This window comes from Macaca fascicularis, chromosome 7 (genome assembly GCF_037993035.2).
Source record: "Macaca fascicularis isolate 582-1 chromosome 7, T2T-MFA8v1.1".
Lineage (NCBI taxonomy): Eukaryota > Metazoa > Chordata > Mammalia > Primates > Cercopithecidae > Macaca > Macaca fascicularis.
In genome coordinates, this window is record NC_088381.1 from 75688459 (window position 1) to 75715648 (window position 27190).

The 27190-nt window shown below is 38.1% G+C and overlaps 1 pseudogene; it reads right to left on the minus strand.

Moving 5' to 3' along the window:
- Positions 1-553: 553 nt before the first annotated feature.
- LOC135971913 (ubiquitin-conjugating enzyme E2 Q2-like) lies at positions 554-27190 on the minus strand (annotated as a pseudogene).

A 27190-nucleotide genomic window follows, 5' to 3' on the forward strand; every position in this document is an offset into this window, starting at 1 on the left:
GTTACCTACCTTTAGTTGCCTCATCCATATGATGCAGATATTAATAATACTCTCTTTTTAAGTTATTAAGAGGATTGGTGGAGCTAATAAAAAGTAAAAAATAAGAGCTAACAAAATGTAAGAAATAAAAAGATTTGGTAAGCATAGGCACAGAGGGAAAAAAAATTAAAAATAAGTAACTGAAAAGGCTAGTGCCTAGCACATAAAAGTTCATCAGGAATTAATTCTATAACATGAACACAATTTTGCAAAACTTCAAAGTACATACAACTTTTACTAGGGTATACATACCAATAATAAATTTACAACTGTAGACATGTTTGTCTACACTAAATATAACAAAGACCAAACAATCAGATACTAAATCATTAAGTGATTATCAGTCAGTCAGTATGTTTAATTTTCTTCTACTTCTGTATTTTCTATAGATCATCTTTGTAACAGAAAGAAAACAAACTGAATGAAAATGAATAAAAAATAATTAAGACAGGAAGAAGGTTCACAAAGTAATATAAAATTTGTCTTAGGGTTTATATCAAATTCTTAATAAAAGTACCTTCTTTGCGCCAAGCTGCACGTTGGCTTTGCCTTTGACTCATTTGGCATTTATTTGCATGATGACTGATTCTATGGAGTAGGCACTGCTTCAGCCCTACGGGAGGAACAAAACATCTCTAGAACACCGCAGCATTCCTGATTCCCACTTGAGAAGGCCTTAACAAAATAGCATATAACTTAGCAGCAGATCAGTGTTAAAAAGTCTGGAGTCAAGGGGAAAAAGTAAAATTGGAACATTTCCAGAATCTCACAAAAAAACAACAAACCGATGTTCTAAGTGCCCAACATGACCAAATTAGAATCTTACATAAAGGTTACTGTTAATGTGTATCCTAGCAGGTAGCTCTGTCACCCAGACTGCAGTGCAGTGGCGCCATCTTGGCTCTCTGCAAGCTCCTCCTCCCGGGTTCATGCCATTCTCCTGCCTAAGCCTCCCGAGATTCTGGCACTACAGGAGCCCACCACCATGCCCTGCTAAATTTTGTATTTCTTTTTAGTAGAGATGGGGTTTTGACGTGTTAGCCAGGATGGTCTCGATCTCCTGACCTTGTGATCCACCGACCCGGGCCTCCCAAAGTGCTGGGATACCTTTTTCATTCTTGAAAGTAGGAGCTATGAAAAAAAAAAAAAACTAAAACATCTTTAAGATAACCTTCTACTCATGATCTAACTTACATAATCAAAACACTCTCTTGAGAGTGAAAATTGAGTATTATAAGAAAATAATCACCTGTTTTGTGAGAGGTTCCATACATAATGCTCCTCCATCCAATACATACCTTAAAAAGAAAAAAGGAAAGTTACAAAATTATCTCGAGAATTATTCCTGCTTAAACAATTTCTATGTGCCATTATTAAGAAAGTATGCACACAGTAAAGAAGAGAACATGCAAGTATGAACATATTTGTTAGGGATATAGGACTATGGGTAATTTAAAAATTCTAATGGTATTACTCTCACGTAATTGCTCTGAAATTCTAGTCAATTGTTTGAAATGGCTCTTAGAACAGAATACTTTGAAATTTTGATGATGTCAAAAACTAAGAACTTGGTCCTAAATATTACAAAGAATAGGGGCAGAGGAACCCGTTTCCTTAAATGGCATTTGAGTATTCTTTACAATGGAAACTTTCTCTCCCATCCTGTGATGGCCAAGAGTTGCTCCTCTGACAATGGCACTGACTTTACCCTATCCAAAATATGAACATCTGCATGGTTTCATGGTTCACATTTTTTTTAATCCATTCTGTTGTGAGAATCAAAAGGTTCACAGCATGTGGCTCCTCTGTGGGACTCCTCAAGTCCTTTCTAGGTCTGAAGACTGTTCTCTGAATCAAAGACAACTTCTGGGGATGTACCAAATCTCCCATTAGAAAAATATTTAGATCAAGATATTTTAACCTTTTAACTCTTTCTCAAACAAAATAATTTCATTTCTCCTTTAATGTTATTTTAAATTTCAAAATACACAGATAGCATGCCTCAAATAAAATCAAGGGAATGATAGTTTTAGAACAAAAACTGTGGTAATTTTGAAAACTCAAATCTAAGACCACTGATTAGATCTATGTGGACACCAAGTCCACCACAAACTGTTCTGTCCTCCGGGGCTCTGCCCACATCTTTCCCTTGCCTGAGATTCCTTCTGCTTCCTACCCTTCCAAATGCTGTATTTCCCCCCTGCTCACTGCACCCTCTGCCTCCCTAGTTCAAGCGATTCTCCTGTCTCAGCCTCCTGAGTACCTGGGATTACCAATATGTGCCACCACATCTGGCCATTTTTTTTGTATTTTTGGTAGAGATGAGGTTTTGCCATCTTGGCCAGGCTGGTCTCAAACTCCTGACCTCAACTGATCTGCTTGCCTCGGTCTCCCAAAGTGCTGGGGTTACCGTGCCTGGCCCATGGTTATCATATGATAATCAATAGAGTACTTAGAGTTCTTAGTACTTTTAATTTCCTCTTATATAGCTGGTATTTGGTATAATGAAAAACACTTTACTAGGAACAGAAGATTTATTTGGGCAGGTCACAAGCTGACTTATTAATGAGAACCATAACACACTGTGGCAAAAAAGAATCAATGAAGAAACTATGTGAGAGATTTTAAAACTGAAAATGGCATGACTCATAACTTCATGTATTTGTCTCAATTCTAGGTGACATACTAAGATCATACACTTACATTCTTGGAATTCTTACAAGAAAATGTTGAAAAGCTATACTGGTCCATTTTACAATCACATTTTAAAACGTTTTCATACATTCATCCTGAATTTGCAGATTTTTATCCAAATCCTTTCCTTGATCATTTTTTTCCCCTCAAATTCTGAACAAAAAATGACCCGTTTTCCTTTCCTATACTTATGGGAATATTGAGTCAACATACACAATTTTATAAACCAGCACATAAAACTACAGCAGAATACTTATGTCTTTTCTCCCCATTCAGTAAGGGCTTCATTAAAAAGGCATTTTAACATTCAACCATGAAAAACAAACGAACAAAAAAAATGTCTTGGAGGCTAGTAAAAGGCTGGTGTAGTGAGTAAGACACACAAAGGTTAAATATTTACTCTTTTTCAGTCTTGTGTTTATTTTGCATACATAAGTATTTGGCTGGGTTACCTAACACTGAACTTCCAAAACTGACCATGAGGTTTTATACCAAGAGAAGTACTTTTTATAGCAATTTTCCTGCAGAAACCAAAGCAGCCTAGAGAAGCTTTAAAGGTAACAAAATAAAACAGTACACAATTCTAAACAACTCTGCTTCACACCCAACCTGGGACTTCCACTCACTGTAATAGTATATTTGTGATCAACTTTGTAACAAGCTGTCAAAAGGAGACCTCTAACATCTGCTCATGAAGGAATCACTTCAGCATGTCCTGCTGTGCAGCAGAAGACACGTGGGAATCACTCAGAACTCTGGATGTCCAACAGAGCAGCATTTCCCAGAGAGTAAGCCAGAGGACAGCATCCTCTGAGATGCTGTCAGAAGCACTAGTAAATGAATTTGGGAAAAATAGAAAATGGCAATAAGGCTCCAGGAAGTCCTTTGGTACAAGACATTTTGAACCTGGTTTCCCCCAAACCTTGCAATCCCCACAAAACAAATATCTATTAACATTCCACTATATTAGCACTCACAGAACACTTGGGGAGATATGGCAAAGATTAGGCTGCAGGCGTCAGGTAAGTAAACTCTTAAAACGCAATATTGAAAAAAATAGAAATTTAAAAATTAAAACAGAAAAGCAAAATTAAAAGATAGGTAAATAAATACAAAATTTTAGCAAACAATATTGGGCTGGGCAAAGTGGCTGAGACCCATAATCCTAATACATTGTGAGTCTGAGCGGGGTGGATCGCTTTAGCCAGGGAGTTTGAGATCAACATGAGCAACATGATGAAACCCTGTCTCTATCAAAAATGTAAACATTTGCTTGGTGTGGTGGCATACGCCTGCGGTCCCAGCTACTCAAGAGGCTGAGGTGGGAGGATGGCTTGAGCCCGGGAGGCAGAGATTGCAGTGAGCAGTGATTGCACCACCCACTCCATTGGGGCAACAGAGCAAGATCCTGTCTCAATAAAATTAATTAAGTAAATAATAAAACCAATATTTCTTTACTGTGCGGGGAAACTCAAAATGAGCTCAGCACATCCATATGTAATACTAAGGTGTTTTTCTTTTTTTTTTTTTTTTTTTTTTTTTTTTTTTTTTTTTTTTACCCACACTTTTCTCTGAGCTTTTATAGATGGATATCATGTGCAGATAACTATTCTGTAGTATCAACACCACAGTTAATATGTATTCTGATTATACAGAATGATTCTTAACAGGATGTTAGCCCCCAAAACACATACATAAGCATGCAAAGGAAATACAACTGAAAAAATAACTATAGCTACAAAACTCTTCTGGAGAGAGTTCTGTAGTCTGAAGTAGTAGTCACTCGTATTTTTACCCTAAATGCAACTATTACTATCTCAACCATAGAAACGATCAAAGTAAGGGCTGAAGGTATTTAGATTTTAAACACCATAATGTGAATTATGTCACATAATGGAATTAGTCAGCTGAATGTTTGAAAATCCTCAAGTTACTTTAAATTGCTCATATTTTGAGGGTCTACAGAACATTTCATAACTAACCTAGCACACTGTGACCTTTACCCCACTTCTGTAAGACTTCCAATCACAAAAAAGAAGCAATACAAATTTCAGTAAAACTGCATGTCTCTGTTTTTTTCATCAAAATACTTCATCTAACCATAGATTTTAAACCATTACATCTTATCCAGATTCCATATTAGATCATTAACATTTTTTCTAGATTTTCTTGTTATTGTTTTCTAACCTTTATTTTTAGTATCTTAAAAACACTTTATTAAATATAACACATTCAGAAAAGTACACAAAAAATACCTTAAAGTAGACCTTAACTAGTTATTCTAAATTATTTGTCCATGTAACCACCAACCCTGGTCCAGAAATATATTACAGCCAGTATCCAAGAAGCCCACAGATGTACCTTTCAGTTCACACCTCTCTACCTCCCACCTAGATGGACTCCTTACCCTACCCTGTGTGTAATCACCTCTTTTTTATTGATAGTTTTACTGCCCAAATATGAATCCATAAATAAGTGTTTCTCAGTTTTCTTTTCATTTATGTTCTATGGCTCCTTGGAGGGCAGCAGACCATTACAATAGGTAAGACTTTCTTTTACTCTAAGGACCGATTTTCACTCCACTGCAGGCGACATTGCCTCCACTAAGAATGTATGCCCTAACCAACATTAGTTTTGCCTATTTTTGAACTCTGTATAGAGAAAATTGTACAAAATAAGTTTTGAGGGTCTGGTCTCTTTTGCTCAACACAGTGTTCAAGACCTGCCCATCTCATCCCACAGAGCTGTAAGCCATTTTATGAATTCCACAATTCTCCAGTTTATTGCAATGAACATTTGGGTTCTTCTCTGTTTGGGGCTATTATAAATGATGCTGCTCTGAACATTCCTGTGTCTCCTGGCACCTATGTACTCATTTCTTGTGTAGTACATATCCACAAGATTCCTGAACCATAGCGTATGAGTATCTTCCACTTTACCAAACTGTTTTCCAAAACACTTGTACAAATATACACCCCCATTAGAAGGATATAGAGTCTCATAACAATTTTCTTACCTTAAAAGATAAGAAAAATGTCTCCTATCCCTTGTTTTTCTTTTAAGATCTGAAGATCACTGTGCAAAGGACTATCAGGGTCAACCTTGAGATGTACAAAACAAAAAAACAATTCAAACAGAAAGATTATTATTATTATTTGTACTAACTCAAAAATGAACCAATCTGAAAGCTAAAATAGAGCACCTAGGGTAGGTTCCAGAAAGAGGAGATCTTAAGCTGCTCTATATCCCCGGGAAAAATGGAGGCCACTATAGTTTCCAGCTCCTGTAGAATAAAAGTCCCAAAGAGATCATATAGCCTAAGTCTAATCTAACAAGGGGGTTCAGAGTTTGCAGTCATTCTAAAGGAAAACAGTCACATGTATATAATTTTCTCAAGAATTCAAAAAAAGTCTAATATGCTTTCCTAAACTTGTATTACTAGCCACGCTGTTCAAGGAGGAAAATTTGCCATGGACAGAACCATCAAAAGTTAAATCACTAAAAAATCAGCATGTTTCTACACCTGTCCTATATACACATATCCAATATGTATCCCACCCCTCACTCCCCCTTGGTTTTGTTTTATGAGGCAGGGTGCCTCACTCTGTCACCTAGGCTGGAAAATGATGGTGCAATCACAGCTCACTGCAGCCTTGACTTCTCCATACTCAAAAGATCTTCCTGCCTCAGCTTCCCACCACCCCTGGTAGCTGGGACTACAGGTGTACTCCACCTATATATTTTAAAAGTAATAACATAACTACCTCCACAATAAGAGTTGATTATGTTGCTTTCAAAACTGGGGAGAAAATCACAAAAATCAACTTGGTAATCATTCTCTGTAGAATGAAATATATTACTCTTATTTACATATCAAGCAATATTGCTCAAGCTTTTTGCCACAAGATAAAAATCATGTAAATGTTCACTCTATCAGGAAGATGACAAAAAGAATTCCAACAGGCCTATAAAACCAATAGCATACTCATCTTATCTTACCCCCTACATCTTTTGGAACTTGATTGCATTCGAGTTTCACAAAATAAAGCTAGTAAACATTTCCATTTCTGCCCAGTTTTAAGAAATGACATTTACAATCGGACAACAGAAAAGAACAAAAGAACAGTAAGAAAAGCAGGGATTTAGAGATCCTTACCTGTCTTATAACTCTGTGATCTGTATATGTCCCTGAGCCCTTTCATAAGTCTATCTGAAGCTTACACTGACCCAGACACTGCAGGCTGAAGCAGAAAGGTCGCTGTTTACCAGGGTTGACTGAATCAACTAATGTAAAGATTTGAGGTATTTCAACCTGCTCTAAAAGATTGAAACAGTAGCCAGGCACGGTGGCTCACACCTGTAATCCCAGCACTTTGGGAGGCTGAGGCAGGTGGATCACTTGAGGCCAAGAGTTTGAAATCAACCTGGCCATCAGGATGAAACCACATCTCTACTAAAAAATTACAAAAGTTGATCAGGTGTGGTTGCACGTGCCTATAGTCCCAGGTGCTCAGGTAGCTGAGGCAAGATAATCAGTTGAACCTGCAAGGTGGAGGTGGTAGTGAGCTGAGATGGTGCCACTGCACCCTGGCCTGGGCCACAGAGCAAGGCTCCATCTCAAAAGAAAAAAAAAAAAGAAAAGAAAAAAGAAAAAGATTACAATAAAAATTGATCACTACTCAACAATCTAAGAAGTGAAAAAAAAAAGTACAATTAAATGAAGCATTATGAAGTTTCAAGAGAATATGAAACTAGACACAAGTGGTTCATTTCCTTTTTCTTATCACCTAAAACCCTCTAGCCAACATGTTCATACCACCATGGACTCCATGATAGCCTAGAATTCAGTATGAGTCTATTCCAAACCCCAGCAATTTTTGAAAATACTAGAAGACACTCAAGGTGACATTATTAACTAAAATAGGCTTCCATTCATAAGACTACAAGCAAGAATATTACACAGATGGTCTAGTTCACACATTAGACACTGAGGACCATGTGTGCCAACATGCAACTGGTTTCAGTTTTTCAGTGCAGAGACTTCTGTAATGATGAAAACAGATCAATATCTTATCCTAAGGCTAAACGGAAATGGAACTACTTTTTGGTCATGAGAAACTAAAGGTTTTAAAGACTGCGCTAGACTTTGAAGGGCGAAAAAGTCAAGTTGATAAAAATATTACTTCCTAACCATGTAACCATAAACTCATTTCATATCTATAAAATATGAGAAGTTTTTCCTATCTCTAAAATATCAAGAGTACCTATTTCACACAGTGGCTATGATGACTAAATGAAAAGGTCTATAAAGTATTTAGCATAGTATCGGTCATGCAAAAGTGTTCAATAATTTATACTTCTTTTGAAGATAACTCAAACTGGAATTGATCACAAGACACAGAATGTACAGTGACATTAATTCAAATGCTACAATCTTAGTTTTGTAAATAATCAAGATATGAGGGATTAACTAAATTTCTTTGCTGTATGAAAAACTACCTATTAAATTAATATATAAATAAGATTGAAGGAGGGAGAGTTAGCTATCTGATTTCAACATTTGGCATCTACTTGGCTAACAATTCATTCCCTGTTTTGGAGAACCTGTACCCAAGACAAAGTAACTGGTCCTCAGATATTGCAGAGTCAGCAAATAGCTCTAATATAAGACAGGAAGCAGTAAGTGTTCAGAGAAACATCTGATGTTTCCCTACACTGTCTAAGCATTTTATGTGTATACATGTATCATTTTAATTTATTTTTCATAGCAGCTATCCAAAAGATATGTACTGTCTATCCATATTTTAGACTTGAGCAAAGTGAAACCATACAAGGTGTGTTTGTCACCAAACTCAGTGTTCCTTTCCCATCCTGCTGCTTCACATAAAGAGATGTAAAGTCAAAAGAGAAACATTACTTTCGGTCTGGTCAGAGCAGGATGGATCAAAGTCAGCTTCACGAAGGAGAAATAATTGGAGCTGTGCTTTGTAGGAGAGAATGAATTTGAATATACAGATGCTACAGAAGGAAGGTCAGCAGATAAAATAGCATAGACAAGCTGGAAAGGGGCATATACAGGGATCAGCAGGTGGAAGAGCAGATGAACAGGATAAAAAGTGGCTATTCATAGATGAGAAAGATAACCTTGGGCAACAAAGCATATGAGTGTGGCTAGGCATGGTGGCTCATGTCTGTAATCCCAGCACTTGGTCAGGGCAAGGTAGCAGGACTGCTTGAACTCAGGTGTTCAAGACCAGCATGGTCAACACAGTGAGACTCCATCTCTACTAAAAATCAAAAAAATTAGCTTGGTGTGGTGGCACATGCCTATAGTCTGAGACACTTGGGAGGCTGAGGCAGGAGGACTGCTGTAGTCTGGGAGATAAAGGCTAGTTACAGTGAACTATGATTGTGCCACTGCATTCTAGCCCAGGTGACAGAGCAAGACCCTGTCTCAAAACCAATAACCATATGACTGAATCCACCACTAACTCAGGAATGGAGGAGGAGAGCAGCTGAGATTGGCATGTTCATGAATTGCCTGGTATTAACTATAATTACTTAACCAAAAAGTCCAGGCTCCAGATATTTATACACGCTTCCACATTTAAATGGTCGTACCTTTCAGTCTTCCTAATTTTCTCTAATATTGCCCAATTTTCTTTTTCAGTTCCTTCATCCTCCACCTGTTTCCCACTCATAGGCTCTTCTTTCATCTCATAGTGATCTAAGTCTTCTATATCCTGCAAAAAGAAGAGAAATACTAGGTTATTCAACCAATATTTCTTCAGCAGTTTCTTATGCCAAAAGTTCAATTATTCTAGACTCAATGGGGAACAAGAAACAGAATATATCTATCTTATGGGGAGAGAGAAAAAGCCCCATATTCCATTCAAGAGGCTCCCACCTTTTATATCCTGTATTTTCTTTAAAAGCTAGACTCTGGGTAAAGCAGATTTAAAAGCTTTACAAAGTCACAACTAGTATGAAATAGACCATCATTAATTTATTTACTTCTTTATTTAACTTATCTTCTCTTATTTTTTTGAAGATAGTGTCTCACTTTGTCACTCAGGCAGGAGTATAGTGGGGTAATCTCTGCTCACTGTAACCTCTGCCTCCCAGGTTCAAGTGATTCTCATGCCTCAGTCTCCTGGGTAGCTGGGATTACAGATGTACACCACCACGCCCAGCTAATTTCTTTGTATTTTGAGGAGAGACAGGGTTTCACCATGTTGGCCAGGATGGTCTCAAACTTCTGACATCAAGTGAACTGCCCACCTCAGCCTCCCAAAGTGCTGGGATTACCAGCATGAGACACCACGCCCGGCAAGCCATCTTTTAAATCTCCTCTTAAGAGGAACCTTTGAAACGGTTTGGCAGCAGGTGTCAAGAACCTGAACTGTTCATAGTTTGTTCCAGAAACTCGACTCTAGAATTGCATTAGAAGAAACTAGTCTAAGATGTAAGCACAGATTTAGGCATGAGGATACCTATTCCAACCTTGCAACCACAAAAACAAACACAAAATCTGCATGTGCAAAAATAGCAAAACAGTTAACTCAAGTCCATGAAATATTAAGAGGCCACTGAAATACCAATACAGCATAATTTCTCCTGTATTGAAAAACTTTGAAATGAAAAATGGAATACACAAAGGAATAGAATTTCAATTATGCTGAAATAAGCACAGAAAAAGACCAGAAGAACTCATATTGAAATGTTAATTTCAATTAATTTTAGTTATTATCTCTGGAGAGATCTGGTGCTTCCCCTAATTTCCAGGTTTATGGTTTTATGCAGGAAGCATCTATTGATGTTAACAACTTAAAAGTAAGTTAAAAAAAGCATTTGATCTCAGGTGCTCAGGAGGCTGAAATACAAGGATCGTTTGGGCCCAGGACTTTCAGGCTACAGTAAGCTATGATCACGTCACTGCACTCCAACCTGGGTGACAGTGACCCTATCTCAAAAACTAAGAATACTTTTTAAAGAATTTGAATAATACCCCGCAGAACAAAATCTTTATTCACATCATTCTGCTCCCTCCTTTCCCATACTATCTGTTCTTACATATATACAAATATATGCAGAATTGTTTAAATCCTAACTTTTTCCAATTATGTTATTTTTCTACTTCAATTGCCAAAATCTCTAAAGGAATAGTTTATATTTATCTCGATTTTTTCCCCTCAAGCTGGCTAATTACCCGATTTCTAGACCAGATTACTGACTACCTCCACTCAAACTCTGCCCATGACTCTGTACTTCATGGAGCTCCCTTCTCCCTGTGTGCACCTTTCAGCTCTGATCTTCCATCCTATGCTTGTTTTCCCCACAGTGCTCACAAATGCTTTTGGCCTGTATTTCCTCCTGTGTCTTTAACCTCAGTCATGTTCCCATCCACAAAACTTCTCCACCTAAGTATTAGTCAGCACATCCCAAACAGAATTCAACATATCTTTCTAAAACAGTGTTATCAGCACGTTTCCCTGCCTAAGGCCTTCTTATCAACAAACACAACAAATAGAAACGTTCCGTTATCAAATTCAAGACTTTTAACCATCTTCCTTTTCTGGACAATCTTGCTTTCCATGACTTCAACACATCAACCTTCCTTCTCAAAAGAAAAGCATCCAATACACCCAAACACACCATGTCCAAAATTGCTCTGGGCCTGTTCCCACGTTATTTTAGGAGCCTAGAATATCTGCTTTTCACCTGGCCTAATCCGACATCTCCAAAGTTCAGTCTCCTACCTTTGTAGATTTCCCTCAAAGGGGCAGTCCCTTGTTTATTAACTTGTGAAGGGGAAATGAAAGGGTTCATGAATCTGAGTACAATGGATGTCTGACCCATGGAAAAGGTTTAATGTTTCCATGAAGTTTATTCCACCTAAGCTAAACTGCATAAAAATGTTAAAACAAACTCTCCTTGTAATTGGACAATTTTAAGAAGTATTTTACTCCCAGACTCATAAAACAAGCCTACAGCCAGTCACAGTGGCACACACCTGTAATCCCAGCACTTTGGGAGGCCGAGGTGGTGGGTCACTTGAGGAGTTCAAGGCCAGCCTGGGCAACAGAGCGAGACTCAAACTCTACAAAAAGTAAAAAAGTAATTAGCTGGACATGGGGCACAGGCCTGTAGTCCCAGCTACTAAGGAGGATCGCTTGAATCCGGGAGTTCAAGGTTACAGTGAGCTGTGACTGCACTACTGCACTCCGGCCTCTGTGACAGTAAAACCCTCTCTCAGAAAACAAACAAAAAGAAGCCTACAACACTACTTTTCTAGTTCTGAAGCTCTCTAAAGTATATTTTAGATTAATAACTTCCCAACTAAGAAAATGGAATCCTAAATTAATTATAAGACCACAAACAGAAAAAAATCTTTTAAAACAACCAAGAGCATGGAATTCACATACATTCTATTTGGTCAATGCAGAGACACAGATCTTTGTTCCAAAGTTTAAATTTAAATGCAAAGCTTCAGAGCCTGAAAACATCTAAAATTATACCCATGACTGACAACTGGCCTAGGCTCAATGTCTTTGGAATTTGCTGTACTAAATTTGCTACTGTTTGAGTGTATTCCCTCCAAAATTCAAGTGTTGCCAATGTGATGATATTAAGAGGTAGGACTTTTAAGAGGTTATTAGGCCAAGACGGCTTCTTACTCCTTCATGGGATTAAGGCCCTTATGAATGAGGCTTCACACGTTGGACTAGCTTGCTCTCCTGCCCTTCTGCCTGCTACCGTGTGAGGATGCAACAAGAAGGCCCTGAGACAACAAATGTTGATATTTTCATCTTGGATTTCCCAGACTCCAGAACTGTCAGAAAAGAAAGGACTGTTCTTTATAAATTACTCACTCTTTCTTATTTTGTTAAAACACTATAAAACAGACTAAGACTGAATGAGCTTTCAACAAGAGACAGTTTCACTACTTCTGGCAAGTAGTTCATAAAGTGTGTCCAAATTCCCTTTTATGGAAGAAAAAATTTTTTAAACTCAGTAGTTTCTCTTCCAAAAAATAACCAAATACATGTTAAGTACTGATTAGTATAAAATATAATTTTAGTGCTGAAAGTTAAGAGCTTTTGTTTTCCAGAAAATCAAATCCAAGAATTCAGATAAAAAGTTTGCTCAAAGGCATATCATGAGTTAGAGGTAAAACCAGAATTTACAAATTAAATTGCATTCCAAATATGATATGCTTTCAATTATTCCACATTAGTAGTTATTTATAAAGGAGATTAGAGAATTACTCAAATGTTCAAAACTGAAGATATTCATGATTTTTTCTTATGAGACAGAGTGTCGCTCTTGTCACCCAAACAGGAGTGCAGTGGCACGATCTTGGCTCAATGCAACCTCCCCATTCGAGGTTCAAGCCATTCTCCTGCCTCAGCCTCCTGAATAGCTGAGATTACAGGTGCCCACCACCACGCCCCGCTAATTTTTGTACTTTTAGTAGAGAGAGAGTTTTCCCACTTTGGCCAGACTGGTCTCAAACTCCTGACCTCAGCTGATCTGCCCGCCTTGGCCTCCCATAGTGCTGGGGTTACAGGCATGAGCCACCTGGCCTGGCCAAAATGTTATTCTTATATAATACACCTACTTCAGCCATCTCTTCTTCCTCTTCTTTTGAAGTCACTTCTTCTGTTGTCCCATTTGAAAACAGAGAAAGAATCTTCCAGGACAACAGGGAACAAATATGCACATTAGAAGACTGGTGTCATAGCTTTAGGGACAAACTCCCAACCATCTGTCACTGCAGTCCCACTACCAGAGAGCTTATTAAAATTAAAATGTGTATTTTTAAATCCAACTTTGATTTGACAAACAACAGTTCTCAGCTTTTCAAATTGAAACGATTTTGAACAATTTAACTTAATGGATGCCTTCAGAATAAAGAAAAGCAATCAGTCAAATATAAAGCAAAAATGAAAAACACTTTAAAATGTAATCTAATTTAAAATAAGGAAATCTTTTACTTATATGGCTATGTGCATAAGATCAAAGGCTTACTTTGTTTAAAATAAATGTCCCAAACTATCAATTTCTCAAAACAGCTACCTTTGTAACTTTGAAAAGCCTGAATAAATTCAATTTCCTTACATTGTAAAAGGTCAGATGAATTACCTATAGTAGACACTTCCCAAAACTAAGAATTATGAAATGATTACCACCTCACTATAAAGCAAATTTTCTTTTTAAAAGCATGTAATTTACTATCAAATATCTCACTACAAGACATAATTTACCAATTAACACAAATTACAATTATCAAGTTCAGAAATGAATGTAATGAATTTTTAGGAAGGGCCTTCACACCCAGTTTGGGCAAAGTTCAAAAGATAAGCTTCCTGGTTAGGACATAGTATATAAATGCATCTTTAACCATTAAGGCCAGTTCAGGTTAGAATCCAGAATATGTAAAAGATCAAGAAACTAGGATCCAGAAATCAAGACCAACAAAGGTCTTAGCAGTATCTAAGCAGTAGCTTCCAAAATGGAATTCACCCCTTCTTTATTTCCCTAAATTGTTATATTCCAAATCCAATTATTCTGGGTATCTAAAGAATATATACCCAGCCTCAAAGTCCCAAAGAATCTGGTTGCATCAAGGGTTGAAAGAGCATTTTTGAAATGCTAATTTCAAAGCCTACCCAAAGAATCTGTTTTGAAAAGCTGCATGAGGTGATTCTCACAGGCACCTGGGTCTGTCACCATTACCCCATTTACTATCCTTCATTCTACACATGAGAAAGCTGAGCCCCTTCCCCCTCAAAAAGGGGAAGTAATTTAATCAAAACAAAAAGTGAGTTAGGGCTGTGAAATCTGAAGATTAATTTCATTTCAAGATGTGACCTGGTCCTCTTTCTAAAACCCCACTGAAATGACAGAATTTTATAAAAGAGAGTAAGTGTGCCGCAGCAGCAGCAGCAAAACCACAAATACAAAAAGAATACCCTTAGTGAACCAAAACTATAAGGACATGCTGGAAGACACAAAACAGATGGCATCAGACTGCTGGCCTCAAGAAAGCCACAAACCCAATCCAAATAATGGAGGGACCACTTCTGTTGAAAGAATCAAACATTCTTCACCGTACTTGTCCCAGCTATAGTTGGTAAGGATCACTCTGCTAATAGGAAGCCTATCTTGAAGGTCTCTTACTATCAGTGTCAAAACCAGAGAGAAAAGACAGAACTTTTTTTTTTTTTTTTTTTTTTTTTTTTGAGACGGAGTCTCGCTCTGTCGCCCAGGCTGGAGTGCAGTGGCGCGATCTCGGCTCACTGCAAGCTCCGCCTCCCGGGTTCACGCCATTCTCCTGCCTCAGCCTCCCGAGTAGCTGGGACTACAGGCGCCCACAACCGCGCCCGGCTAATTTTTTGTATTTTTTAGTAGAGACGGGGTTTCACCGTGGTCTCGATCTCCTGACCTTGTGATCCGCCCGCCTCGGCCTCCCAAAGTGCTGGGATTACAGGCGTGAGCCACCGCGCCCGGCCCGACAGAGTTTTTTAAATTAAAAGTTACTATTATGAGGAAGACACTGCAAAACAAAAGGCAGGACCATGAAAAGAAATATCCTATCCTAAATATCCTAGAAAACTTGGCTTTATGAAGTCCTAATGATCATTAGTGATTACTTATATGACTAAGGATAATATTTGAGGAAGGGAAAGTGGGTGGTATAACAGCTAAATTCTCATGTATTATACTAAAATGTCAATAACTAATGCCTAAATAGGTAAATCCAGGGAGAAGTTAGGCATAGTGGTGACCTAGTGGAGATTTCTGTCGCTTGCAGGAAATAACATTTGGGCGAGTCCTTAAGAAGCATAGACAGACTTAAGGAGATGGCATTTCTAGGTGAAGGTAATTCATTGAGAAAAGACAAACAATGAAAGAAGCAAGAACATTTACGGACACCAAGAATATTCACAACAAAAAGCTGGTGTTAGGGAAAAGGGCAATTTTGCCTGTCATACTAAATACCAGCAGCTCCAAAGAATGAAAAGGTTATTTTTAGTATCTAAAACAGAACAAACAGAACAATTCAATAGCTACAGAAAAACTAACTTCTAAATAAGTTGAGTAATAAAAAAAATCATCCTAGTTTGACTTTTGTTTGAGACAATTTATTTTATCTCTTGAAACTAGAGAATTTTTACTTTACCTGACCCATGGGTAGTGGTTGATCTGGCATCTCAACATCCCTGTGCTTAGGAAGGTTATATAATCTGCAGAGTCCACATATCACCGACTTCAATTGCTGATGAAGCTACAAAACACATTTCAGTAAATAAGCATTATGTTAAAGAGCCCTTAGAAGACATTAATAATGTTAGGTCTACGGTAATCAATCCAGGAGGAAATAAAAAAGTTTGTTACTGCTCAACTGCAGCTTACAGATTAATAAAAACTCTTTAAAATATTTTCAGGAGCATCTAGTTTAAGAAAGTTACTCTTGCTTGGGGTATAATCACTACAACTGATACCTAGCAGAATGACAACAATAAAGACAGAGGAAGGAAGTTTCAGACATTGTCCAATTTCTCATTGCTACCTTGTTTCCTTACAAACTTACAACTTCAAACAAGAGAGCATTAATGCATTAATGAGGCTACCAAAAATAAAGAAAAAGAGGACAGGGACATGCCTTTTTTGTCTTTTATACCAAATTATAACAGGTCCTGGCAGAGAAGACACACATTTTTTTTTTAATTGTGTCCTACTATTCAGAGTTTCCTGTATCCACCAGGGGAGAAAAAAAGTAAGTAGAAACAAGCACAGACATAGAGATTTTTTACAGTGTATACTAAAGGGGTCAGATTATACACAATATTTTATGCCTTACTTTTTTTTCTGAGTATATCTTAGAAGTTTGCACATGCTCTGTGGAAAGACTGGCTGCATTTTTTTGGTCCACAACAGAATATTCTGTTATAAAATGTACACTATAATTTTTATTTAACCAACTCTTTATTGGTGGACATTAAGAATGGAGGAATGTTTCAACAAGGGAACAATCAACAGTATCAAAATACTGCAGAGGGGTCAATTTGGGGACTAAGAAGGAGCCATCGTTTTTGGCAACTGGGAGATAAATTTCAGCGCCATGATGAAGGCAGATTCCAGATTATAATGAGCTCAGTGAAAAAAGGTGAAGACTTGTAGCTTATTCTCTCGAGAAACTAGGCTATGGTAAACTGGCAGAGGCTCTAAGAGTGGGAGGTGAGTTGTTTTCTCTTTCATGTAAATATATTTACTTTTTAAAACACTAGGCCCAATTTTATATGCTACTTCATTTAACTTTATGAACATGTTTATGTATGTATCTCATGTAATGTTTTAGACACTGAAAAATAACTCATTTCTGCTATTATAAAACTAGTATCTTTAGATGTTCAGAAGCAACTTCCTAAAAGGAGGTAGCAGTATTGGAGCTATGTCTATCACTCTTTCCCATCAATCCCCTTGCTGGAGATGTAAACATGTGTCCATCAAGCCTTTAATTTTTACCTCTTATCTTCATGGCTCTGCAGACAAAACTTAACTCTTTTTTTTTGTATTTGTATATGTATATTTATATGTATATCTATATCTAGAGAGAGAGAGAGTCTTGCTATGTTGCCCAGGCTGATCTCAAACTCCTGGGCTCAAGCAATCCTCCCACCTTGGCCTCACAAAGTGCTGGGATTAAAGGTGTGAACCACTGTGCCCAGCCTCATCCTTAACTCTTAAAATATCTTCAGACTGATGTTCTTCTGTTCTAATTTTTAAGAATAGATGTGTTTAAACCAACTCTAACTTATTTTGACAAAAATTGGAGTTAAGACTCAAACTTCCTCAAATTGTCAGTTCTCCTAAAACCATTTACAGAATAATCTATCTTTTCACTATTAAGTTAAAATACCACCTTTTCCTTACACTAAATTCTCCTTTGCATGACTCTGGTTCTAAACTTCCGTTGCCTTTATCTGTCCGGCCCAGGGCTGGTCCACAGTATTTTATTTAATATCTGCTTGAGAGTCTATACTTCACTACTTTTTAAAAATTTACTCTTCTAAACAAACTTTAGAGTCACTTTGTCAAGTGCCAAAAATAAATCTGCTGGAATTTGTACTGAAATTTGTAAATATATATATATTTTACATATATATATATATGTACACTCACTACTTTTTTTTTTTTTTTTTTTTTTTGAGACAGAGCCTCACTTTGTCATCTAGGCTGGAGTTCAGAGGCATGATCTCGGCTTACTGCAACCTCTGACTCCCAGGCTCAAGTGACCCTCCCACCTCAGCCCTCAGCCTCAGGAGTAGTTGGAACTACAAGTGTGTGCCACAGACACCCAGCTAATTGTCATCTAACCGCCTCAGCTTCCCAAACTTTTGGGATTACATGTATGAGCCACTGTGCCCAGCAGAAATTACATTTATAAATTAATATGAAGACATGGTGATAACTAACATATTTATAACATGAAATCTGCTCATCCAAGAACATAGAATGAAAATCTTTCATTCCACTCAGCAAAATTTTGTCATGTCCTTGATAAAAGTCCTGCACATCTAAGTTTATTCCTAGATATTTAATTTTTGCTGAAATACCTGAAAAAATACTTCATCACTATATCTTCTACGTGATTACAGCTAACATTTGGGAAGGCTATTGATTTTTATATAAAAGAGCTTTTAACCAGTAATCTTAAAAACTGTTTTTTACAGTTGGTTCATTTGGATATTTTTAGGTAAACAATCACGTCAACTGAAAATAATGATCGTTATTTTTATGTAAAGACTATGACATCATGGGGAAATACAGTAAATACTTTTTAAAAGAATATAAAAGGGTCAGGGGCAGTGGTTTATGCTTGTAATCCTAGCACTTTGGGAGGCCGAGGTGGGCAGACCATGAGGTCAGGAGATTGAGACCATCCTGGCTAACACGGTGAAACCCTGTCTCTACTAAAAAATACAAAATATTAGCCAGGCATGGTGGTGGGTGCCTGTAGTCCCAGATACTGGGGAGACCGAGGCAGGAGAATGGTGTGAACCCAGGAGGGTGAGCTTGCAGTGAGCTGAGATCACACCACTGCACTCCAGCCTGGGTGAAAGATCGAGACTCCATCTCAAAAAAAAAAAAAAAACAAAAAAAACATAAAACTATACAGAATACGACTTCAACTATTTAAATATATGTATAAGGGTTATGTATTTTACCATCAAAGAAAAAACATATACTGGTAGAAACTGGCCACCACGTCAACTGTCAATAGTGGTTATATTAGGTAGAGAAATTATGGGAGACTTTAATTTCTTTCTTTTTTCTTTTCTGAACTTTATGAATTTTCTCAACAATGGTTGCTTATGAGTTTTATAATAAAAAAAGTTTTTAAAATTTTTCCAACATGAAAAGTTGTATTTCTTTATATACTAAAAACAAAAACAAAACTTCCTATTTGAATACCTTTGACTTCTACTGCAGACGTACAGACCCTTGAAAGAAAAGGGAATTCCCTCCCACTAGTTCTGGTGTCATTCTCCCATCTCTGCCTTCACTTCCACCTTGGTCTTTTTTCTACTTTCCACCTTGGCTAGTGGTCACTACCCAAAATGCTTGCTTGGCTTAATGGTTAGAATTCAGGGAAAAAGAGATCCTGAATTCCTAATCTAAACTATGGTTATACAAGTGGGAAATAATAAAGAGAATCCAGGTAGTAAGTAAGATTTGGAGAACTTAAAATACCCAGACTTTAATTCCTCTAATATTATAGTCATTACTCATGTTTTTTTTTAAATCATATTATCTCTTAACATGTAATTTCTAAATATAATATTTATGAGGAAAAGAGAAAATAGCTTGCCTTCTTTCCTTACCAAATTGTTGTTCTTAGTATCTTCTAGACATTCCAGAACTGATGTCAGATTTGGCTCATCAGAGTCCACAAACCATATTGGTGAAGAAGATGAATAGGATTCCTGTTCAGCACAGAGACACCTGTGTTAAACGTTTACATACAGACTAACCCAAATATGCAATTAAACCACACCACTAAATGGCAAGACGACCATGGATTTAATCAAAATGTATCAGGGGGAAAAGGCAACACATTAAAACCCATATGAGGCACTGGACTTCTAAGACAGCCATTCTCCTTGCATAGCACTGTCTGCTGCTATAGCTCATAGAAGTCAACAATTTTCTTCAACAGTGGTAGGCAGCCTCTAAATGGGCCGGATCACCCTCACCTCCTGCCATTCACACCTTTGTAAAATTCCCACGCCTGGACCTAGTGACTCACTTCTACCAAGGAGTATACAGCAAAAGTAATAACATCACTTCTGAGGTGAGGCTACAAGGTGACTACGATGCCTGCCTTGGTCACCCTTCTCCTGCTCTCTCCATTGCTCCCTCTGATGGAAGCCAGTTGCCATGTGATGAGGTGCCCTATGGAGAGGCCCACATGGCAAGGTATTGTAAAAAGCCTCTGACCAGTAGCCATCTAGAAAAGGAGGGCCAGTCCAACAGCCTCTGAGATGAATCCTGCCAATGTGAGCTCGGAGGTGGATTATCTCCCTATCCTGCCTTGGGATGGATCTCAGCTGCCACCAACACCTTCACTGTCTGGTGAGAGGCCAAGCCAGTGAACCCAAGGTAAACAGGACAGAATCCTGACCCAAAGAAACTGAGATAATGTTTGTTGTTTTGAGCTGCTAAATTAGTTAAAGAGCAATAGATAACTAATTCAAACAACATAAAATTCTAACATTTTATTCTATCACACAAACCAAGTAATACCAATGAATACCATTACTATATATGTATTTTTGGGACACAATTACATGTGATTTTTTAAAAAAGCTAATGAACTAAGCATAATGCACTTTCACCCACTAATAGACATTTACTCTGTTGTTTTGTACTGTTTTCTATTATAAATTGGGGAAAAGCCATTATTATTATCTACTAGCTTCAGAAGAACTAGGTTCAAGTCATAGGAAACCATGGAAAACCAGAAAAACAAGTTGACTGGGCACGGTGGCTCACACCTGTAATCCCGGCACTTTGGGAGGCCCAGATGGGTGGATTACAAGGTCAGGAGATCGAGACATCCTGGACAACATGGTGAAACCCCGTCTCTACTAAAATAAAAACAATTAGCCAGGCATGGTTGCACATGCCTGTAGTCCCAGCTGCTCAGGAGGCTGAGGCAGGGGAATTGCTTGAACCCGGGAGGCAGAGGTTTCAGTGAGCTGAGATGTGCCACTGCCGTCCAGCCTGGTGACAGAGCAAGACTCCATCTCAAAAAAAAAAAAAAAAAAAAAAGAAAAGAAAAGAAAAACAAGTTGTATTGAAAGAGGACATCATTAACAGTATATCTCTTCAATAATGATTTATTTCACTATTCTCATTCCTCTCTTACAGTGTCCCAAATCTCTTTACAGGCTAAAGGAAACTCTTTAGATGAATCCTATTCTTTTTTTTTTTTTTTTTTGAGACGGAGTCTGACTCTGTCACCCAGGCTGGATGCAGTGGCGCGATCTCGGCTCACGGCAAGCTCTGCCTCCCAGGTTCATGCCATTCTCCTGCACCAGCCTCCGGAGTAGCATCAGCCTCCGGAGTAGTAGGCACCCGCCACCACGCCCAGCTAATTTTTTGAGAGATGGGGTTTCACCGTGTTAGCCAGGGTGATCTCGATCTCCTGATCTTGTGATCCACCTGCCTCGGCCTCCCAAAGTGCTGGGATTACAAATGTGAGCCACCGTGCCTGGCCCAATCCTGTTCTTAAAGAATACCACTTACTGAGTATTGCATTTTCTTCTTCAAATTGTTCAGCATACATTGAGAATACATCATATGGACCAGTTTTAAATTTTTAGTTTTGTGTTTTGAGTTTTTTTTTCTTTTTTTCTCTTTTGGCTAAAGAAACTGCAACTAGATTTAGGACCTCATTCTATTAGGTTAGTATTCATCTAGTAAACTTCAGTATAAGCAAAATAAAATACATGTTGTTGCTCTGAACTGAAACCCCTCAAAACCATATTTTAAAAATTACAGAAACATTAACTGAAATCAAGTTTTTAAAAACCTTGTAGATGAAAAGATATATAGTAGGTTTAAGTACCTATTTCAATGGTTCACAAAGTGCAGCCCTCAGATCCCCAGGTCCAAACTATTTTGACAGGAATACTAACATGGTGATATTTTTTGTAATGGTGCAGATGCAATGGTGGGTAAAAATGCTGGTGCTTTGGCACAAATAAAGGCAGTAACACCAAACTACTAGCAGTCATGGTATGACTACTATGCACAGGAAAGGTTTAAAGGTTTAAAAAGGAAGGGCACTCCAGACATGGTGTCTCATGTTGTAACACCAGCACTTTGAGAGGCCAAGGCAGGCAGATCACCTGAGGTAAAGAGTTTCAGACCTACCTGGCCAACATAGTGAAAACCCCATCTCTACTAAAAATACAAAAATTAGCTGGACATGCTGGTTGCATGCTTGTAGTCCCAGCTACTTGGCAGGTTGAGGCAGGAGGATTGATTGAGCCCAGAAGGTTGAGGCTACAGTGAGTTGTGATCGTGCTCCTGCACTCCAGCCTTGGTGACAGAACAAGGCTCTGTCTCAAAAATAAAAAGAATGTCTATGATGAAGCAGTGAAAATCTTACATCTTAATCCTTGAATATATCTTTTCAATATTTCATGTGATGAAATGGGAAGTATACATGAGCATTCCTACAGACTGCCTGAGAAAAAACCCTCGGGTGACTAAGTCATAAAGTGAATTAACCACTTTAATGGAATACCATTTTTACTTCAAAGGATGACTGACAAAAAATGTTATTTCAGCTTGGGTTTTGGGAGACATTTTCTCAAAAATGGAGATTCTGTTATTTCAAGGAAAACAACAGAGAGGCCATAATAAAATTCAACAATAAAATTGCTGATAGTAAAAGACAAGCTTTTGAACAAAAAATTAGAATTTTAGAAAACTTATATCCACATTCGCTTTCCAAAATATTCTGATAAGATTGATGGTGATATTGATGAATGTATTTTGATACTGTATAATCAAATGTATCAACATATAGAAGATCTCAGTGAACCATTATTTTCAAAGTGACCAATGCATGATGTTATCATATCATGCAAGGGTAAAAGATCCAAAGTTCAAGAAAAATCAAGTTTTGATGGAGTATCAAAAAAGAAGCCAAGGCAACATGCCAAAACCCTGTCTCTACAAAACATACAAAAAATCAGCTAGGTGTGGTAGTACACACCTGTAGTATCAACTACTCTGGAGGCTGAGGTGGGAGGTTCACCTGAGTCCCCAGAGACTGAGGCTCCAGTAAGCCGTGATCATACCACTGCATTCCAGCCTGGGCAACAGAGCAAGACCCCATCTCATAAAAAAGAAAAGAAAAAAAAAGAAATATCCACAATGATCTAAAATGGCTATCTGTATGAGATTGGCCTTTCTTCACATTTTTTCAAGCAAATATCACACAATAAATGGAATGCAGATGCAAATGACAAACATCAAAGAAATTTGTAAAAGATGTTAGATTGTATTACTTTGAGTTTAGAAATTTTCTTTTAATAAAAGCATTTATAGCAATATTTGGTGAGCTGTTAAAGAATATTTTAAATATTTCTGATTTAATTTCTAGTGATAAATACCAATAGATATAACCTACATACACAAAAGCTCCCTGGGTCATCGATACATTTTTACGAGTGTGAAGGAATCCTGACCCCAAAACTTTGAGAACTGCTGCCTTCCCCTCCACTTTCTTCCTTCCCTACAATTTCTTCCTTGGAAGAAACATTCCTTTGTCATTCTATGTTAACTTACTTAGTTCCACTGAGGCCAGTTTTGCTACCTCTCTCCCATCTTTCCACATCCCTCTCTTAACACAAAACCTGACCAAAGGACTCGACCAGCCCACCCCATTTCCAGTGATTAGCTGTTAGGTGGGCTAAGTCAAGCAAATCTGGGTTTTCTCTGAGATTAGTCCTCTCCTTCTGGGAGATATGGAATCACAGGGACAAGATTGGCCACTGAGGGGTGGTCAGAATTCATCTTGCCTAAATGGGAAGAGGTTAGGCAAGTTTCTAGAATGCCAGTCTGCTTTCTAGAAAGTCAAAGATAACTCTACTTTCTGTCATGACTGTGAGAACGCCCATTTCATTGCACACTTTCTATGATTTTTACCAATCTCACATATAACAGCTGGTACCTAGAAGAAAAAAAGGCCAGGTGGGGTGGTTCATTCCTCAATCCCAGCACTTTGGGAGGCCAAGGTGAGTGGATCACCTGAGGTCAGGAGTTCCAGACCAGCCTGACCAACATGGTGAAACCCCATCTCTACTAAAATTACAACAATTATCTGGGCATGGTGGCAGGCACCTGTAATCCCAGTTACTCAGGAGGCTGAGGCAGGAGAATCACTTGAACCTGGCAGGTGCACGTTGTAGTGAGTCAAGATCATGCGTTTGCACTCCAGCCTGGGTGACAAGAGCGAGACTTCATCTCAAAAAAATTTTTTTCTATACACTATAATTTGTTCCATCTCTAGAAAACAAATCAGCAATGAGAAATGAAAGCCACCTCTTGGAACGTTTCAAGGATTTAGCTCTACCTATTGATGTCCAAAGCATTAGTTAAGGTAGAAACCACACCCACACACACACACACACACACACACACACACACAGTCACTCACTCACTCACCCCTATGTATTCAGTACCAGGAAACACGAATGACTAGATGGTATAGTCATCCAACACAACCACAGAATAACTGAAGGCACTGTGTAGAGGAGTAACTTATGACACGGATCTATCATATTGTTGAGTGAGAACGCAGATTACAAAAACAAAATCTGATTGTTTTAAGGGAGAGGGAACACATACAAGCACAGGAGAAAAGAGATGACCAGAGGACTGGAAAGATACAAAATTCTCATGGTGGTACCTTCTGAGTGGTAGAATTATCGGTATGATTTTCTAGTTTTGCCTAAAAATTTTCTAAACTTCTTAAAATAAGTTTTTGTTATCCATATTATAAAACATCCATCACCCCAGAAACTTCACCTTGAGCACAAACTCTATAATATGTTCAATGTTTGTTCAGTTTAATATTTAAGAGATGATCTTTTTTGAAAGACATCTAAAATGATGACCTATATTTAAACCTATGCATTAATATTTTTCAAGAATATGCTTTACATTTTGTAATTTTGATAAGGTTAAGCTTTATAACCATCTTGAAAAGATAAGTGTTCTATTTGTCTTTAAAATATGACCTACAATATGCCAGTTTTTCAACAGTAAATGATGGTCAAAAATAGCAATATAAATTCAGGCAGTGTTCCTTACATGGAATGTTTAACTGATTCTAACACTGTTCTTTTTCACCGGTTATGAAAACACAGAACAATTATTTAAGCATCTAAGTATTCAGGTCCTTTCTTTCTCCTCCATTCTATTAGTTTTATAGTAATTTTAAGGCCTGTGAGGATGAAGTTGTCTGTGACAGCTACCACAAAGCTTACTAGAAGCAGACAAATTTCAAACAGGTTTATGACCACTACCATCCCCACCATACAACTGTCTCAATCAAGGGCAAGGCATCCTCTTTACCTGTCACTGCTTAAGAAAGGATTTTTTGGTCTTATTTAGAAATAACTTTCTGTATCTATTTTTCTCCATAAATCCACTGAGACCAACGTGTGGCTCTATCTCAAGCACCAACAAGCAAAACTGCCTGCCAGTATGTTCAGTTTCTGTATCTTTCTAAATGTAGCGCATGGCTATCTTTTGATATCATAATTTTTTGAAAGCTGATACAGAAACTTCTTGAAAGTTCAGCCGGGTATAGTAGCTCACGTCTGTAATCCCAGCACTTTGGGAGGCTGAGGCAGGCAGATCACGAAGTCAGGAGTTCAAGACCAGCCTGGCCAACATGGTGAAACCTATCTCTACTAATACTACAAAAATTAGCCAGGTGCGGTAGCAGGTGCCTGTAATCCCAGCTACTCAGGAGGCTGAGGCAGGAAAAATCACTTGAGCCTGGCTGGCAGAGGTTCCAGTGAGTCAAGATCGCACCCCTGCACTCCAGCCTGGGTGATAGAGTGACACTCTGTCCCCACAAAAAAAAAAAAAAATTTGAGATACACAGCAGTTGTGATTCTTCTAAAAGCTGGTTATGGGACACATTACTTTCATACTTTGTCGTTCAATAAATATGGGGTGGAGAATAAAGTAAATTGACAGAATTATCATATAAAATAAAATTTTAAGTCCTCTGACAACAAAAGAAACTTAAAACACACACACACACACACACAGAGACACACACATGGTTTTCCCTGCTAATCATTTTACAACAACCACGCAGCTAACCCAGAGCCCACAAAAGCAGAATAAAAATTCTAACACTTGGTAAAATAAAATGCACATATATCCCTGTCATCTAAAAAGATGCTTAAGGATTCAAAGACAGACAGCAATTACAGCTACTGAGAACATCACTGGAAGCAAAAACTGAGGCAAGAAAGGAAAGGTGCTGATGAGGATTTGAACCACCTAAGCTGCAGAAACCCACTGGAGGGTTTCCTAGGTTCCGAGCTGGCATTATCTTTCAGAACGATCTTCTAGAAGAGATCACATAACACTGTTACAAAGGATCTGGAGAAAGGGACCCTGGCTTCATGACTCCGGCTCTCCAGTCATGCTTTACATTTTCACTTCTTACACTCTCTTTCATATGAAGGCAATTTACAGACTTCCATCAAGCCCTTAGAGACTTTTTGTACTATCCACAACAAGTTCTTGATGTTATCTCTGCACTTTTGACAAATTCTTAGCAGTTAACTTACAAGGCAGTTAAGATTTTTGTTCCAGCACAACATAGCTAGGATAGGGTCAGACATTCAACAAAACAAATATTTCCCAAGCATTTATTGAGTGGGAGATAAAAAGCACAAAGCATAATTATAAAACATTCTCCCCTGCCACCATAAACATTTTTTTAAAGCCTTACAGAACACAGCATAACATGACCAAAGCAAAAATAGTAAGGACGAAAGAGGGGAGGAAGGGGAAATATCAGCATGAACTAAATATGACCCAGGAGAGCCTTGATGGTCAGACATGCAAAGCCAAATTGGGTAGGGTTAGGGGGTGGCTGTCAGGGGCACATTCTATAGGGGAAAAATAGCTGATACAGAAGCCTGAAAGGAAAAGCGGGCAGAGCGCCTGTACAGGACTCTTACCTGCTGCATCCAGGGTACAATGCGCCTTTCCAGAACACAGCAGGGGCCTGGCCGGGCCCTGGGGAGAGGGATCGCTCAAACAGCACCAGAGGCTGCATTCCAACTTTTCCTCCCTCAAGGAGTCCATTTTCATTGTTAGTTTCTCCTTAAACACAAAC